The following is a 20,555-nucleotide window of genomic DNA, read 5'->3' as shown; positions in this document are numbered from 1 at the left end:
GGGAGCAGGATAAAGTGGCTTCATAGAATGAGTTTTTAAGGGGTCTTTCCTTTTTTAAAAATCCATACTTGTTTGCTATACATAATGATTCCATTCCTCATATGGAGTTGGTGCATGTGCATGACACATCTTAATTTTTTAATTTATCTCATTTCCTTTCTTTCCCCCCTCTCTCCTTCCACCTCTTGGTATCCTTCCCTTTTGCAAAAGATTTATGTCTCTATTTCTCACTGTCAGTCTCTTATTTTGCTCTTTATGTATATTTTGGGTTTTTCATGTAAGGGAAACCATGGCATCAAGGTATATCTATTTTTCTTATAAATGGCTCCTTATTCCTTCTTTCTGTCCAAGTAGCTCTCCATTGCGTACGAATGCCACATTTATCAGTTTGTCTGTTGATAAAGTTCAAGGAGTATTGGTGGTAGTTCTGTAAAGCCTACTGCAGTCCAACCATTAATCTCTCTAGTTCAAGACTTTTCTTTGCTGGGATTTTTTTTTTTTTTATTATTTTCAGTCTCAGTGCTTGTTAGTGATCTATTTAGGTTTTAAATATCCTCTTGGTTCAATTTTAGGATATTCTCCAGTGATGTTTTGGATTTCACTCATAATTGTACATCTCCACTTTCACCTCAGTTTTTTTATTTGTGTTTTCTCTTTCTTTTGGCTAGCTTGACTTTGTTTTTTTTTGTAAATTCTTTTTACTTTTTCATGATATAAATTTTAATTTCACTGATCTTTTATATTATTTTAGTATCTATCCATTTTTTCTCTCATTTTTGTTACTTATTTTCTCTACTGATTCAATATTTAGTTTGTTCTTGTTTTCTAAGACCTTGGGTTTTATCTTTGGGTTATTTATTTGCAATCTGTCATTCTAATGGATATATTCTCACTCATAGTATGAACTTCCATCTTAAGACGGCTTTTTCTGTGTCCACATGTTCTAGCAGTTTTTGTTTTCATTTTTATTTCATTCTAGGAATTTTAAAATATTCTTTCTGACTTCTTCAGTGATGTACTACTCCTTTGAAAATGTATTGTTTATTCTCCATGTGTTGTATGATTTCTGCAGTATTGCTTACTGTTGATTTCTATTTTCACTCTGGAGGATAAAATAATATGTTATGGCTGATAAGGTGCAATAAATTATTTTAATTGCATTTGTTCAGACTAGCTCTACGGCCTAAAAGGTAATCTATTTTGGAAAAAGTTATGCATGCTTTTTGAAAGAATGTGCATTCTGCAGTTATTGAGTGGAATATTATATACATATCTATTAGGCCCATTTGATCTATACTGTTAATTAACTTTGTAGAATTTTTCGAGGTCTTCATGACTGGTGAGAATAGGATTTTGAAGGCATGCACTATAATTGCATTGGGATGTATCTGCCCTTTTATATCCTATAATGTTCATATTATGAAGTTGTGTGATCCAATGTTTGATTATCAATCTATCTATCTATCTATCTATCTATCTATCTATCTAGTCATCTGTTTAAATTCTTAGATTTTCTTGATGAATTTTTTTCCCTTTATCAGTATTTAGCAACCTTTTCTGTCTTTTCTGACCAATTTTGCTTTGAAGTCTATGTTGCTGGATATAATGATAGATACTCTTGGTTACTTTTGAGTTCCATTGGACTGGAATATCATTAATCATCTTTTTGCTTTAATTCTGTGTATGTCTTTGCCAGTGAGATGAGTTCCATGCAGACAACAAAAAATTGGGTCTCATTTTTTAATTAAGTGTACTAAGTTGATTCTTTTAATTGCAGAATGTTTGCATTCAAAGTTTTACTGAAAATATATTCTAATCCCTGCCATTTTGCTGTCTTCGTTTTGAAATATATATGCTCATTTCTTTCTCCCTTATTCCTCTTAGAGGTTTTTCTTTCTTAGAACAGAATATATTTATTGAGAGAAAGAAAACTCCTGTCTGGGAGAGAGACAGAAGGAGTCCCAAGTGGGTTGCCAAAGACACTGTCTTTTCTAGGGACTTTTATAGAGCAAAATCACTAGGTGAGCTAGGTCCATAGTTGAGAAAAATGGGAACTCACAAAGCAGGCAGGCATGAAGTGGGACAGAACTATGGTCAACCAATAAGATTACAAGTGTAATTGTTCCTGCTCTTCAAGGTTTGATGGCTTACTAATTATTTTCTATGGTACATGAAGGAGCCACTGTCTTACAGGACTCATATTTGATTCTTTTCTACTTCTCAATAGTTTATCTATTCTTTTGTGCAATTTATTGTTTCCTGTGATTTTGTGGTTGTGTTTTTCTTGCTCCATCCTCTGGGTGTAGGATTCTTTTGATTATCTCCAGTGATGCTGGTTTAGTGGTCACGAACCCTTCTAGTTTCTGTTTATCTTGAAAAATCTTTATTTGTTCTTTGACTCTGAAAGATAACTTTGCTGGGATATAGTATTCTTGATTGGCAGTTACTTTCTTTTAGAGCTTGAAATACGTCGTTCCATGCCCTCATGGCCTTTAGATTTTCTCCTGATAAATTTGATGGTTTTTAATAGATGCTTTTATATGTGTCTTGGTGCTACTCTTTTGCAGATTTACATATTTTTCTTTTTCCTTTATTTTTAGCAGCTTAAATATAAAATGTCATGGAGAGTTTCTTTTCCAGTCATGTCAATTTGGCCCTGTAAATGCCTTCAATACTTGGATGTCCATATATTTTCCAAAATTTGGGGAAGTTTCTATTATCTATTTTCACTGAAAGGTTTTTTATGCTATCAGCCTGTAGCTTGATACGTCATTCTGTGATTCATAATTTTGGTCTTTTAATATTGCTCCCAAGTTCTTGAGTATTTTGTTCCTATTTTCTATTTTTTTCCCTTTCTTACTGTTATTACTATTGGAATGTGCCAGTTCATCCATCTTGTCTTCAAGTCCTGGTATGTTTCTCTTCTGCTTCATCTAGTCTATTGGAATTTTATTTTTTGAGGGAGGATCTTGGTATGTAGTTCAGGTTGACTTTGAACTCACTATGAACTGAGTTTTTTTATTTGACTTGTCAATCTTTTTATTTCCAAACTTGCTTGGTTTTTTTTTCAGAATCTCTCTCTCTCTCTCTCTCTCTCTCTCTCTCTCTCTCTCTCTCTTTCTGTTTGCTCTTTTATATCTTGCATTACCTTTCATTAATTTTCTTATCTGAATATTTCTATCTTCTTTGAATTCATTGATCATTTAAAAATTCAACCTTGTGAATTTTTTCCTGGCATTTCATTCATTTCAATATTTTTGGGTTCAGTGAGTAGAGAGTTTTAGAGAAGTCATGTTTCCTTGATTTATTTTGTGTGTGCCTGTGTATGTTGAGATTTGTACACCCATTGGAATGAATATCTCCTCTACTTTTACATGAGAGTCATATTAGTAAGCAGATTTATTTTGATGTTGTGTCCTTGCATGATGGCTTCTTGTGCAGTGCTGAATTTCATTTCAAATGGACTTTTTATTGTAGTTTGTCTGAGGATTTTTTTGGCTTTTATTAGTGGGTTTTGACATTGCTTTCTCTTTTGGTTCATGAAAGACCTTCTGTCTCTGTAGGACTCATGAGGGTATGAACCTCTGGTAGTTAAGATGGTGGTGGGGTAGACAGTGGAATATAAAAGATAAGTCTTCAGTGCGTATCACTCTTGTCTTATCTGCAATATGTAATTTGAAAGGATATGAGAGTGACTGACAGTGTCATTTCTACAGTGTTCACAATCTTTATGTTGCTTCTTTCTGCTGATTCTATGAGAGTGAATGTTTAGGAGTTGGTCTCCAGAACTCTCATACCCCATTCCTACCAGGAGCTGGCTAGGTCATTGTTTGGGGCTTTTATCTCTTTTCTGTTCTTTTCAGCACTTGTAATTGAATTCAAGAACTGTGCACCAAACTACATTCACAGCCCTTTTTATTTTTCTCTTGAGACGGGGTCTTATTAAGTCTCTACATTGCCCAGGCTATTCTTAAAATTGTGATCCTTCTGGGTGTGCCGGAATTACAGATGAGCCTATCTTTTCTTCCTTATTATTTATATTGAAGTATCCAGGTTATAGCATGACATAATGCATATGTTAATAGGACTGATTTAACCATTCCACAGTGGGTGGAGTAAAAGTTTGATTTCTCCTATCAGTGCTGGGATTGTTGCTCAGAAGCAGGGTCTCTACCTCTTGTTGTCCAAGTGTCTGATTCAATCATCAGCATTGTATAGAAAGAATACATATAGTAATGAAAACCATAAATATAAGCAAACTAGATAAGGAATAAAGTGCAAACCAAATTAAAACTATAACATCCAAAACACCATCACCAACAGAAATCGCATGGGTGTTTATAAAAGTATTATAGAATAAATTAAATGGGTAAAAAATTAGAAACCTAAATTAATTGAAAGAAAAGGGAAAAATATGGGAAATGGCAAGTTACAAAATTCAAATAGAAAACAGAAATAAAGCAGGAAAAATGTAAGAAGTAAAAGCAATTGTATCAAAAATAAAATAAAAATTCAAACATAACTTTTAAAGAGGAAAAAATGAAAGAGTAAAGAAAAATTATACATAAACCAAATAGTAACTATATTATGTGTGTGTGTGTTGCATGTATGTGTGCATGTTTCAATATGTATGTATGTATGTGTAGTAAATACATGTAAGTTTTAGTAAAGCATAAAAATTTTGTCTCTGCTGAGATATCAACAGTGTGGTCAAGAATGGATGTTTGGTATCTATGTCAATCAACCTTTCTTTCCAAATCATTTTTGGCTATGCACCCTTTGAAGAGAACAAGGGCTGGTGTTAATTGCTGCTTATTTTTTACATTTATCTTGCTTGCCAGATCTCCAGGGGGAGAGGGTTAGGAGAGGAGCCAATTAGAGTAGTTCTTAGCTGCTTTGCTTACCAGTACAATCTATTGCAGAACTCAACAATTTCATGGCATAAACTGAGTTGAGAGAGATTTATTTAATGCACTCTCGCGGAGGGACTGACACGTGCTACAGATTGTCTGGATCTCCAGAGTTTTTTGTGAAATGTGCTCAGTAGGTATGCTTTGTACAATCCTTTGCCACAGCTCTAGCTTTCCGAAACCCATTCCTGTGTGCCTAGACATGTGTGCATACCCCCTATTTTTCAGCTGGCCACAGAGTCCTTAATCCCCCTGAAGGAAGCAACTTCTGCTTTCTTTTATGTCTGATTTCCCACCACTGCAGATTTTCACTGAGATTGCTTCAGTGGCATGCTTCTCCATGGCCAAACTGGTTCATATGGTGCAGGCTGGGAGATACAATGCAATAATATTTACTATGGTTTCCTGGAACAAGAAATATATGATCTTTCATCTTGCAAAACAATAAACTCAAATGTGACCCTTTCAAGAGGGCTCCCCTTTAAAGTCACCAGTGTATTGTGGAAAATGCTGAGAATTGCTGCAGTGCTATACTGCTTTGCAGATCCCAAACAGCTGTATTCTGACTGTTCTTCTGCACAATGTCCATTTCTGTATTAGCTGTACTTACTGGATCTCTCCTTCTTTCTTCATTATCTTGACCTCTGCCATGCCTCCATGCACTTGGCGGAGGGGTGCCCTCTCCCTCTCTGCTCCACTGTTGAGAAACTCTGGCTTTTTCTGAGTCTCTGTCAACTATTGAACTTCAGCATGTTTCCACAGTAACCCATCACAATGAGTAACTGATCTTTAGTTGTTCTACTTCAAACTTATGAAGGAGCAGATGAGTTCTGGTTGCTTCTGATCCTCTGTCTTCTCCCTTACATATACTAGATGATGTTTTGATATGTATATTCAATACTAAATAAATCTCATTAACATATGCGTTACCTCACATACATTACATGGTGACAATGTTTAAATAGTATGCTCTTAGCATTTTTCAAGTATTCATGGTCCTTGCATTACAATTTTTTTTAACTTTACATTGGTGAGAAAGCATATACATTCAGTGAGAACTGTACTTTGAATTTTAAATTTTGATCTTTTCCTTTGCTAGTGATATGTGGTATGTTACTATAATACTGGCAATCCTGGGTGTTGACAATGAGCTGCTGTCATGAGGGTCAACACTTACTCTCTATAATATACCATGTTGCTAAACTGGGAAATAGGTGTATTGAACATGCTTCCTTTTTAAGTTTATTTTAAATTGATAAATAAAAACATAAACATTATACATATTAATGGATAAACTATGTACATTGTATAATGTTTAAATCACATTATACTCTGTCATTAAACATTCATCATTTCTGTATGGTAAAATTTTTCAAAAATCCCTTTTTGTAGCTTTCTAAAACATACTGTACATTTTTGTTATCTTTCCTCATCCCAATATGCAATAATTCAACAGAATTTCTTAGCCCTACACGAAAGTAACTTAATACCCACTGATCAACATTTTCCCATACCCCTTTATTCTGACTCTTCCCCTCTAGTAACCACCATTAGACTCTCAATTTCTATGAGAGCAACATTTTTAGATTCCACATATGAGTGGCATCTTGTAGCACATCCCTTTGTTCCTGGCTTATTTCACTTAACTTAATGATTCTTCGCTCCATCCATGTGTTTTCTATGATGGGAATAGTACACTGGCATATTATATGCACTATCTTCTCTTTGATCATGTATCAGTTGAAGGGCATCTAGGGTGCTTCTATTTTTTGGGTATGCATAGTGCTGCAGTAGCTCTGGGAGTTCAGATATGTCTTTCATATACAGTACTGATTTCATTTCCTTTGGATATATATCCTGTAGTGGAATTGCTGGATCATATGGCAGTTACTTTTTCAGGAATCTCCCTACTATTTTGCTTGATGGCTGTACTAACTTACATTCCACCAACATTATACTTTGGTTATCTTTTCTCCATATATTTGCTAGCCCTTTTTATTTTTAGGGACTTTCTGTTAAATGTCTTTTTACTGGGGTGAGGTGATATTATGCTTTTGATTTACATTTCTTTGATGATTATTAACATTGAAAATTTTTGTATGTCATCTTTTGAGATATCTCTATTTAGATCTATTGCCCATTTTTTAAAAAAAATGATTATTTGGAGAGTTTTTGGCTGTTAAATTTTTGCACTTCATTATATATCAATCACTTGTGAGATGTGTAGTATTCAAATATTTTCTCCTATTTTATAAATTGTCTCTCTACAATGTTCTTGGCAGCTATGTTGCAAATCAGTTTGCTACAGATTTGTGAGTGTACTTCTAGACTTTCATTTCTATTGCATTAATAATGCTTTTTTATTTGGATACCATACTGTTTTGATTATTCCTGTTTTGTAGTATGTTTTGAAGTCAGATAGTGTTACATTTTGTCCTTTGGTTTTAGCTGTATTTTGTGCTCCCATTTACATTTTAGAATTGTATTTCTAGTTTGATGAAGATTGTCGATATTTTGATAGGGATTTAATTGAATCTGTAAATGTTTTTTGAGTACTATGGTCATTTAAAAAAGTGTATTTTCCACCTACAGTGTTTTCAATTTAAGGTAGTTTGTTGAGATGCAAAGCTCAGAAGCATCTGTGCATGATATATTATTAAGTGTAGTCAGCACGATCTACAGTTTAGCCCTTGAATTTGTTTCTCTTGTCTAAATGGAATATTGTGTCCACTGACCAACATCTCCCCAGTGCTCCAACCCTTGTCTTTGAACTCCCATTATGCTTTCTGTTTCTGTGATATTTACTCTTTTTAGATCTTGCCTATAAGTGAAGTTGTGTACTTTTTATCTTTCTGAAACTGGATTATTTCACTTACCAGATGTCCCCTAGTTTCATTCATGCTGTCACACGTGAAAGGTTTTTGCTTTTTAAATCAATGAATGTATACGTACCATGTTTTCTTTATCCATTCAGTTAATAGATACTTAAATGTTTCAGTTTTGGGGGCTATTTTGAATAGTACTGTGATTAACATGGGGCTTCAGCCATCTCTTCAACATACCGATTGAATTTCCTTTAGATATATACCCAGTAGTGGCATTGTTAGACCTTACCATTTTAAAATTTTAGGAATCTCCATACTGCTTTCCATATGGCTATACTAATTTACATCAACATGGTACATGAGTTCCCTTTTATTCACATTCTCACCATTACTTGTTATCTTTTTTTATAATACCCATTTTAACAGGAGTGGGGTGTTATTTCCTTGTTCCCTAATACAACTTCCAAAGGAACTGTAGGTGTATGCATTAGAACTTATATGTGTATACAATTTGTGTATTTTTGAATATTGAATTTCATTTCTATCCATTATCTAGTTCATATCTTGCTTTATTTTTATGAAAAACTTCCAGTTTTACTACCAGGAGTAGAAATCCTAAAAATTAGCGAGGAAGTTGTTCTATTACTTGATTAAAATATCTTCTCATTTAGATAGATAAAAAGAACAAAATCAGTGGCCCAGAATGTTTGTTTTTTTAATCTAGATATTTTATAGAAAAAAATGAGTACAAAACATTTCTAGTTAATAATTGCATAAAATTTAGAATGAAAGTTTAGCACTATAATCTAGAAATTTTAATGGATAAATGTCATTTTGCTTCACATTTAAAATCTTCAGTTCAATATTCTGAACTATTTGAAGTTATTTAGGAGAAAGTACTAACCCTTGTCCCTTTTCCTCTTGAATATCTGTTGGTGACAAGATATTTAACTGCTAATGTTTGTTGGGAAATGTTGTTTGTACCTGGATCATAGTGGTGATTTCTTCTTCTCAGCCTGAATCTGGACTTGTCTATGAAGATACCTGGTTTTATAGAATAGTTTAGAGAATACTCCATACCTTGGAGCCAGAAGCAGAGTGAATGACAAGGGTGGACTGCTTTCTTTACCCACAAACACACACTTCCTGTGATAAAAAATTAGGACATAAGGAAAAAGGGAGCTTGTTCCATTTCTGAGCAGTTTGGTAAGATCAGGAGAGCAGGCTAAAAACTAAAACTTCCCCTCGGTCCTCTACCTTTATATGTATACAATGTATAAGGATCAGTGAGTCCTCAGTCTAATGCCCAGAGTTATTGTCACACCATGAGAAAGAAAATGAGCAAGACACAAAAATTACAAGGAAATAGGGCTCTGGGATGATCAGTGTTCACGGGGAACAAAGACCAAGAATCTCTAGTTATTAGCTGATGAAGTAGGTAGGGTGCTTTTCATGGAACAGCGAAGAGGTAACTGTTGAATGGGCAAGTTTATCATCATAAAAGTCCCATACCTAGGTACTAGTTTTCTCTGTATTGTCCTCAGCAGACTGCATTCTTCTCTGTGAGCTTTACAGCCTCACTGACCATCAAGATCTCAGCGGTGATCCAGAGGACATGAGACTTTCACATTCTAAAACCAGCCCACAGGCAGGGCAAGGAGGATTGCTATGTCAATTTATAATTCACGGTTCCGAATACACCAGACCAAATTGCATTGGTCTCTACTGAGTTTTCTTTTTGTGTCTGTGGTTGGGCCTATTAGGTACTTGCTGGTGTGGGGTAACCTTAGCTGGGAGAGCTTGTCTCTGAGGGTGAGTCTCTCAGTCTTTGTCATTCTGTCTGGTCGTTGATTGCTCAAATGGTGGCTTATTTCAAATGATGAAGATCCTGGCTCGGAATATACGCTTATATCTAACATAGATAACTATACTACTAATCTGTGTTAGTTCATCAAAAAGAACAGTTTGTATTTTCAATGTTTGTTTGATCGATTTTTAAACTTAAATCTTGTAATATGAACAACTATTTTGAAGGTATGCAATATATTGTTTAGTGTTAATTTCCTATTATTTTGTTTTGAAATGCTGTATCATTTTTATCCTTTTAAAAAAAAGTCTGCCAAATAAAGTCACAGTCCAGAGTCAAAGGGTAGAAAAATAATTAATATTTCTGGAGCAGAGGGGCTTCTGTAGCATATTGTAAAGGACTTATTGCACTATACACACATAGTAAAATTAAAAGAATTGGGTTTATTTCTATGAGGCATCTTCTATACCTAAACAGCTCTACTCTCACCATCAAATTATGCTACTATCCTGAACTTCTCATCAGAAATTTGTATGGACGTCAGTTAAATAAGTGTTTACTAAATAGTTGTTGTATACTTTGGTTTCTATTAGAAGCTACAGATTTTTCCAAAAGACATATAGAAACTGGCCATGGCCTTGGCAAATGACATTTTATGCCCCTGCTATAAAATGAAAACATTTCCTTTCACCAAGAGTTGACTGCAAACAAATCTGAACATGGGTGTCAATCTTCTTGAGGTCTCAGAGGTGAACAATCTCATTCAATTCTTCTATCATTTATCCTGAGTCACATCTTGTCAGGTAAAGAACAAGAGATTCTAAATAAACCTTACCCTATGACATGAGAGAAACACTGCACTTAAAAACCCAGAAAAGGGTCTGGAGTTATTGGCCAGTGGTAGTGTGCCTATTTAGTATGTGTAGTACCTTGGGTTTAAGCCCAAGTGCCTAAATAAATAAATAAATAAAATAAAACAAACTGTAGAAATTTCAACAGTCTTTAGGGATCCCCCGGTGTACAATTTAGACGTAGAGAGAACAAAAGAAAATGAATCTCCTTTGGTGTGGATTATTATTTTTCCAGCATATGCAGTATTTGTTTACTATAAATAGAAGAAATAAGGAAATATATTCATTATCATTTTATATATAGAAGATATTTTAGAACAGAGGCAAAAACAGTAACTCAATTATTTCAAACATTTTGCATTCTAAGGCAACCTTTTCATTGTGTAACTGAAACCACTTTATCTTACCACTTGTTTTAATGACAGCAGTAAAATATTGTGTGAGATCATAAATCTTTCTTGAGGGGGTTACAGATTAACACCAAGTTTTTAAAGGGCAACATCTTGTTCTATTTGAGGCAAGTAAATACAATTTAATAGAAATGAAATTCAAATGGAGCTAAAAATCAACTACTATTGGACTCTTCATGCAAAGTAAGAATATATTACATTATAAAAGGCTATTGTGAAACCAAATATTTCATTCTGGCAGAAAGTCTGTGATGTTCGGTTAAGAAAAAAAATCCTAATGCATTTGGAGTTAGGAAGTCATAATTCTCATTTTAATTCCAGCACTGAAATTTCTATATGGACTTTAAGAACACCAGATCACCTCCCATTTCTGTAATGAAAATGGTTATCTCAGAGTGGTGCCATCAGTGGAGAATAGTGATGCTCAAATAATCAATTGTAGAAACAATTTGAATTATACCATGCATATACATGATATAATTACACGTAGATTTTCCATGAAGATTTCTCTTTCAAATATGAACTTAAAATGGAGCTAAAAATCAACTTAATTAAAAACAAGTCAAGCTAGACATTTATGTGATATGAACTTTTAAAATTATAAATGAGTTCATCTCTTTGTAGGTTTTATAATAAAAGTTATGAAACAGACTATTGGAGTGTAAAATTGTGACTCTTTAAACATAAGGAGAAATATATACATAACTCCTTTTTGTTACTTTTTCATTTAAGTTGATATTGCTTTGTTTATTGAAATACATATGACAGTTGGACATCTTTACAGACTATGACAATTCAATATATGTATACAATGTATAAGGATCAAATCAGGGTAGGAAGTACTTTTAATTCTTTATTCCACCCAGTGGATTGCTAGGACACCTCCTTCTTAGAACTCATTTGTTTTCAATGGGGATGATTCACAAATACGTCATGTTTTATTTCTTGTCTAGTAACATGTGTCCCCGAAGAGGAAAGGAAAAAAGTACTTCCCCTTTTATCTATTTTGCGTTTCATGTATCACATTCCAAACTTCTTGTAAGAGTTTTTAGCATTGCCACCTCCACCTCATAAACACCTCCATTCCTAGTAATTTGTTGTTTTACAGTTTTTATTTTTATGAGTATATGTTTGTATTACATAATGATTACATTTGTTGTGGGGAGTTACATCTCAATTTTTCACATCCTCTTTTCCTCCTCCCTCTATCTCTTTGCCACAACAAAATACTAAGCAGCTGTGACACAGCCAGTTATAACACAATTTAAAATAGAAGCATTGAAACTCAGTATAGTGTGTTTGATGTTCAAATGTTTGAAACAAATAAAATCTCACCATCTCCAAAAATTCATGATTGCCTTTTCTAAAATTTCACTTTTTCAAAATTGTTAGGTTATTTTTAAGAGTCACAGTTTTGAAAACTTAGGTTTGTCTTTGATTTCTAGTTTCCCACAAGCCTCCCTAAGTCCTGGTGTGCCTTCTTTCCAAGTTTTCTTCCTCATTTCACCAACATTAAATGAGAATTATCTTTCATCAATACTATGAGATCTTCCTATTTTCTCACATTTCAAAAACACCTTTGCCTCTTGCAGAACTGCCACATGCCTAGTCCAGAACAATGCTTTCTTTAGGGCAGAGATCATTAATTGACCATGAAGGTATTTCTTACTGATATTGAGTATAGCTTAAGAATCTTTTTCAACCTGGTACATATGTAGCCCTCCTTAGCAATTCCCACTAGCTTAAAAAAAAAAAATTGTCATATGGATCCTGCATGAGGAGGTTCGGTTACCCTTGGGCTAATATTGTGACACTGTTTTAAGGATTTCTTCTTAATTTCATATTTACAATGCTTAGTACCAGGAAAAACGGTTCAAATATGCATTTTTGCTCTTTTAACTTTATATATGCTTTCATTTCCCTAAATAGCATCTAAAGTCTTTGAAAAGGGATGGAAGCTTATCTTAATCACTGAAGGTTATCTGCTGATAACAAGGCTAAAATCTCTGAGGCTAAAGTTAGTAAGTGTTAATTTCTGTTTATATCACAGTCCAGCTAAGAGGGAAGAGATAAAGCCGAGGTTCTAATCAAGCAGTTTTTCTATGAATTTAATGATTTGAAAGATATTTTTGTTTGCGTTACTGATTAAAATGAGGAAATTGTTTTCATTTACTAAATTTGCATTCAAATGAAAATGTGTTTTCTTATTGCAAATAGAATTTTTTAATATTGTATAAATAAAATTCATTTGGAAAAGACTATATTTCATGTCCACATCCTAAGATGTAGCCATTGGCAGTTTAATTTGCATGCCTATAGAATACATTTTTAATAAAAAATGTGTGGACATTTGTATGTTCAGAAGGAAAATTAATTTCAAACAAGATTGTTACATATACCTTAGAACAGGTAGTCCTATGCATTGTTGGTATTATTCTGTAAAGAGGAACTTTCCTCTTTTAAAAAGTTATACAATATTCTATTACACAGATAGGTTTTATTTGATTTCATCTATACCCTACTGATAGTCATTTGGATTGCAGCATTTATTTTTTAAAAATAATGTTGTTGGTAATTTCCTGTGAGTTGGGAAAAATACAAAGTTAAATCCTTAGCTCATACCATCTCACAATGAATTCCAGATAGATTGAAAATTTGAACACTATTTTAAAGAGCCAAATTTTCAGTAGATAACGCCCACTAATTTAAGGAGTGCAAACTTGCAAGAGTTATCAAAGTTGCCAAAGTTTAAAAGCTAATAAAATGATTTAATTTCATAAAAGTAGAAATGATTTGAATTATAGAAGCACTATAATTTATATTAACAGATACATAATAAAGGAGTCAATTTAGCAATTTGTATTGTAGACAATTTATAGAAAATCTAGAGGAAACACACGTGTTGTACACTATTTGCAACATGCAGCGCATTTGAATGCTTTCAATAACTCATGTTGGTGGATTGCATACCCTAATTTGGCCTATTACTTTATCACCAACTCTAGACATAAGCTGTTTTGTTACATGTTGTTTACAGGGTCCCCAAAAACAAACATACCATACTTCAAACTTGTTCCTTGTTTTTAGGCAAAGCACTTTAAAATTTGACAATAAAATTGGAGAAGACAAATTTTTATTAAATTGTTATCAGTTGTTAGTACTTGGGTTTGTTAATACTTTGGTTACTGAAAGTAGTTATTGAAGACCTTGACTCTAAGAAAATGGGACACAGAAAGAGTAACTTTAGAAGAGAAGATGTGGAAAATAAGTGATTAGAGTTCATTCTGGAAAATGTTGGCCTAAATGGGGCATTAGGTTGAAGGACCCTGGAGAGCTTTAGGGGATATGTTTCTTGAAAGTGAGTTAAAATTTTGAAATAAGCACCATTTCTCAGAAGAATTCCCTTGCTTCGTAGCTATTCCTGGAGTTGATATTGCATTCTTTGACAGAAAGTCCGTTTCAATACTCCAAGAAATAGTTAAAATGAAATAACTAATTTTCTTGATATAAAATTAAATGCTTGAGTAAAACTTGAGAAATTGTGGTGACAGTGGGCTAGTACTTTATTTTCTAAATTATATGATAGAATAGCAACTCTGTACTTTAAATGCCTGCATGCTTACAAGTGTTGTACCAAATTAATCCTTTTCATGCATTTCATAATATACGTTATAAAAATTATTTTCAATATTTGTTCCAAGGATTTATTCAAAGAATGATTAATACCTTGGAATTATCTGTAACTAATTATGCTATTTGGCAGTTTGAATGTCCCATCGGTGTGAAATCATTGGAACTGTTAATAGCATGACCCACATCAGAATGTCCTGATTTATTATCTGTCACTGATAAGTTTAGATTCACATCATCTGGGATGATTAGCAATTATTTACTATCTCACAAGGAAGCCTATGAGAATGTCCTTTGTGTGGAAATAGATTACATCAGAGATTCACAGGGCTAGCTCCCTGACTACCCTATGGATATGAGTATGTTTCCCTTATAGCTGGATATAACTTTATCTATAAGGTATAAGCAAGCATTCTTCTGTCTTAGAGAGGAATTCTTTTGGTTTTAGAATGATTTACATGCTTACTTTTCAACTTGACAGAACAGTGATTTATAACTTCTCTAACTTCTTTCTCTACTGGCTAATTTCATGCCAGACTTGAGGCAAATGGAAAGGACTTTAGTTTCAGGAGAGTGGCATATGGTGTGTTTTTTAAGGTTTTAACACATTTCGGTGGCACTGAATTTCATTAAAAACAAAAAATACCTGCACAGTTAGATATTTGAAAATTCATCTATATCATAGAGTTGGCAAGTGTCCAACGTTTGTCTTAAAGCATGAGTTTTGTAGTTGTACTTTAAATAGAAATAATTTTTTTTACAATCCCTGGCATCTTTTACAAGACACTTCCTTCTAAAGCTTATCTGTCTAAAGAACATAATTTGATTTTTCTCAGGACTCTGAAAACACTTGGTTTTGTTAATGCTAATGGTTTGTGCCAAGGCAGGCTCTTCAATAGAAATGCAAAAATTGTATGTTCAGCAAACTATCCAAATTGTTTTTCATTCTCTTCCCAATTTTCAAAGGGCAGGTGCCATTTTCTTTTCAAATCCCCATAATCTTATGTGCTGCTAGAGTTCTACCTTGATACCTATAAACATTCTTTTAATTATTTTATTTTTAATTAAGTTTATTGTTACATTTTAGATATCCATAGTGATCAGATTCATCATAGATCATTTGCACCCATACATGTTATGTTTTGAGACCTCTTTTTTTGTAATCTTTCCTTTCTTCAACCGCTTTTCCCATCCTTATTTATAAAGTTTTGTTTCTATTTTATCTCTTTTACAAATTCTTGTTTCCTTTTCTTTTCCTTCCTTTCTACCTTCCCCCACCCTAGTTCATCACTTTTTTGAACAATTCCCATTTTGTTCTAAATTTCGTTCCTTATTTACTTTTCCAATTTCTCACACCAGGGAAACAATGCAATATTTACACATGTGAGTCCAATTTATTTCACTTAAGAGTATGTTCTCAAGTTGCATCCATTTACCTAGAAATGTCCAAGTTAATCCTTCTTTGTGGCAGAGTAGTATTCCTCTGTATAAAGAATCTTTTTATCCATTCCTCACTTGATGAGCATTTTTGTTGTTTCAAAGATTTAGCTATTACAAGTTGTTCTGCTATAAACATGGATGTACGTATATAGTTGTAGTATGATGTTTTAATTTTTTCTAGGAAGATACCCAGAAAGAGAATAGCTGGGTCACACACAACCTGTAATCTTAGCTTTTTGGTGAATCTCCATATTGATTTCCACAGTGACTGCACCAGTCTAAACTCCCAGTAAGAGAAGAGAGGAGTTCCTTTGTCTCCACAGCCCCATCAGCATTTGTTGTTGGTTGATTTCATGATGAAAGCCTTTCTTTCTGGGGCAAGATAGGTTCTTGGCATTGTTTTAATTTGCATCTGTCTAATAACCAGTGATGGTGAATGTTTTTTTCATATATTTATTTTCCATTTGTATTTCTTCGTCTAAGAAGTGTGTATCCATCTCAGATGCCCAATTTTGTGTTGGGTCTTTAAATTTGGTGTGTTTGATTGTTTCCAATTCTTTATATTGTCTAGAAATAAACTTCCAAAATGATTTCTGGAAGCAAGTATTACCTTAATACCAAAACCATAGAAGGACTCAACCAAAAATGAGAACTACAGGCCAATCTCCCTAATGAACATAGACGAAAAAATCCTCAACAAGATACTGGCATGCAGAATGCAGCTAAGCATCAAGAAGATTATACCCCATGACCAGATAGGTTTATCCTAGGGTTTTAGGAATGATTCAACAGATGCAAATCAATAAATGTAATGCATCAGATTAATGGAGTCAAAAACAATAATCACATGATTATCTCAAAAGACGTTTGGAAAAAGTCCAGCACTCATTCATGATAAAAATCCTACAGCAAATTGGAATAGTTGGCTTTCCTTCAATCAGATAGAAGCCATCTATGGCAAAGGCAAACCAACAGCCAGCATTATACTAGATGGCCAAAAACTAAAAGCTTTTATTCTAAAATCAGGGGCAAGGAAAGGTTTCCACTATCACCTTGTCTAATTAATGTATTTCTGGAAACATTATCCAGAGCAATTAGACAAGAGAAAGAAATAAAAGGAATAAAAGTAGCATTCTTTTTTAAAAGGTTTTATTTTTTGCTTTTGACCGGTAGTGATTTAAGGTCTTTCTTGATTATTATTTTATTTATCTTTTACTATATTGGACTTAGAGCATGAGTAGTTTTATAGTCTTATCTTTAAAGTTCTTTAGAAACGCCTTTAGTTTTTAAAATTCAAGTCAATGGGACTTTTTAAAATATCCAATTCCATACCCTTCTTATTTTAGATTAATTAAATTTGTTACACCAATGTTTTCATCAAAGTCATTGTGATGGTGGTAATTAGGAGACAGAGAGATCACTAGCAATCAATGTTACATATCTCTTGAGGTTAAACTTTTATTTCTCTATATAAGAAGATACCCTTTACAAGATATTTTTTCTACCTTAAATATTTTGCTTAAACCAAAATCATGATAACTTGAGGCTTTGTCCAAGAACATTTGCTTAGAGCATTCTTCATTGCAAACCATATTTTTTCTTGTACTTCATAAAAATGAAAATTTTTATTTGTACATGTTTGTAGTACACTATGATTACATTCATCATGAGGACTTGGTACATGTACATTTATCAATTGCATTCTTTTTAGCCTCCTCCCCTTCCCCTCCCTCCCCCTCCAGGAATTTCTTAGGCATATACATATATACATATACATATATATATATATATATATATATATACATACATATATATGATGTTTGTATCATATGATGATCATATTACTTGTAAAAACTTGGTGCGTGTATGCAGCAATTTGTAATCCATTTCCCCTTTTTAATTAATCTCACTTCTTTGGTTCGTTTCCCATATGCCAAAGATCTATCTCACTATTTCCTATTGTCTATTCTGTGTTTTGTACTTTACTTATATATTGGGTTCTCATATAAGACAGACCATGTAATATTTGACATTGTATAACTGATTTGCTTCACTTAATGTTATGTTTTTAAGAACAATCCTTTTTTTTATGAATGACTTAATTTTATCTTTCTTTATGGCAGAGTAGTACTCCATTGCATATAAATGATGCATTTTAAATCTATTCATTTGTTTATGGTTGTTATTATGAATTGTGCTACTATAACTTGAGTATTTATGCATTACTGTGATATTATGTCTTTAAATATTTAGGAAGATACTTAGTAAGGAAATAGCAAGGTCAAGTGGAATTTCTATTTTTAGGTTTTTGAGGAATCTCCATACTGACTTCCATAGAGGTTATACCTGTTTAGACTCTCATGATGAAAAAGGGGTCCTTTTTTCCCCTGCACTCTCTCTAGCATTTGTTATTATTTAATTTATTGAATATAGCTATTCTTTCTGTAGTGAGATGGACTCTCAATTTTGTTTTACTTTTCATTTCTTCAATGATCAGCAATGTTGAAAATTTCTTTAGGTACTTATTATGTTTTTGCTTTCTTTTTTCCTTCTTTCCTCCTTTTTTTTTTTTTGAAACAGGATCTCACTATGCAGTTTAGGTTGGTCTTAAATCTACTGCAGAGCCTAGGCTGGTCTCGAGCTCATGGAGATGCTCCTGCCTCATCATCCAAGTGCTGGGATTATAGGAATGGGCCACCATACCCAGACTTTTGTATTTCTTATGAGAAGTGTCTGTTTATTTCAGACACCCATTTTTATTGGGTCCCTAAATTGGGGAGTGTCTAAGTTTGAGTTATTCATCTATTCTAAATATTAGCCTTTAGTCTGAGAAGTAACTGGCAATGCTTCCCATTTGGTCTTTTTACTCTGTTGGTGATTTCCTTTGCTGGACAGGAGATTTTTAACTTGATTTTATTTCATTTTTTGATTCCTGGTACTATTAATTATGCAACTGCTGTTATGTTCAGAAAGTCTTTGCCTATACTTATGTCTTTGAGAGTTTTATCTGTGTTGTATTGTCTTCCAGGATACTATTTCTGCTATAATATTTACTTATTTGATCCATTTTGATTTTAGTCTAGTATATGGTGAGAGATATGGGCCTAGATTCAATCTTCAGCATGTAAATTGCTGCTTTTCCCAGGACCGTTTGTTAAAGAGGCTATCTTTTCTCCAGGAAAAGTGTTTGGAATCTTTGTCAAAGGTAAGGTAGCTGAATGTGTCTGGAGTTGTTTATATAACCTCAATCCTATTCCACTGTTCAAAAATCAACACTAAGAAATCAACAACATTTCTGTACACTGATAATAAGCTTACTGAGAGAGATATCAGGGAAATGATACCTTTCACAATAGCATCAAAAAATGAAATATATGGGAATCAGTCTAACCAAGAGAAAGACTTCTGCAATGAAAAGTACAGTATTCAGGAAAAGGGAGATTGAAGGGATATCAGAAAATGGAAAGATGTCCCCTATTCTCAGATAGGCAGAATTACTATAGTCAAAATGACCATTCTTTCAAAATTGTTATAAAGATTTCCAACAAAATGCTCACAACATTCTTCACAAAACTAGAGAAAACAATCCTAAACTTCATATGCAACCAGAAGAGATCTAGAATAGTTAAATCAATTCTGAACAAAAAAAGAAAGGTAAGGGTCATCACAATTCCAAACTTCAAGTTATACTACAAAGCTACAGTGATAAACACAGACTAGTATTCTCTTGTACTTTCATGAGTCAACCTCATCCTCTAATGAAGTCACTCCCATGGTTGATTCAGTGTGTCTACCTCAGCAGGGGAAAGAGTAATACGAACAATCGTAACCACAATGAAAGTAGTCATATTTGGCACACATGTATTAATATCTATGTTTTTAATACCCAACCATTTTTAAGAACTGTAGTTATATATTGAAACATTAATATAACATTTTGCTAAATGGTTTTTATTGGCCACAGAGTGCTATATACTCAGAAATTCTGTCTTATAGTTAGTTTAAATGGGTTAGTAATTAAAATCCATTATATACTGGCCAAGATAAAATGCTGCATATTTATTATAATTCTTCTAACTTATTGTACTGTTTATTTGGACTGCAGAATATTCAATACACTCATTAATAGCACTGTTTTACTATAAACACAATGTTGCATATATACAACAAAGAGTCATAAGAAAGAGATTATACAATGTAGCTGTGTCTAAGGTTGTCCCTGTTAATGATCCAATTTATCCTGTAGGATGGGTTGAATAGATAACTTGTGGACCAAAATAACCTTAATTCATTGTTTTGTTATTAGGGTGAACACAAATATTGTGCATTAAGTAGGAATAATATATTCAGTTTTATATTTCTATTTGGAATAGCTTTCTACTTCACTTTTGTTTTATTAAGATCTTGAAGGCCTAAGTGCCAAGTTGGACAAGTCAGCTGTCAAATGTGATTGGAGAGATACCTTTATGAGAATCACTCTAGAAAGCATTAATTATGATCCTGTCAATTTATATTATAGATTTTTAGAATGAAATCACTTTATGTATTCAATAATTAATTTTCTAAAATGAATTATTTTTATTAGTTGATTGAATAATAATTTATTCAAATTATGGCAAAATAAATCTTTACAGAATATTTCCCTATAGATGATATTAATGATGAAAAACTGCAATTTAAGG

Source organism: Cavia porcellus, unplaced genomic scaffold (genome assembly GCF_034190915.1).
Source record: "Cavia porcellus strain 051 isolate PalLab524CR breed Dunkin Hartley unplaced genomic scaffold, mCavPor4.1 scaffold_33, whole genome shotgun sequence".
Lineage (NCBI taxonomy): Eukaryota > Metazoa > Chordata > Mammalia > Rodentia > Caviidae > Cavia > Cavia porcellus.
This window is presented reverse-complemented; position numbering follows the sequence as displayed.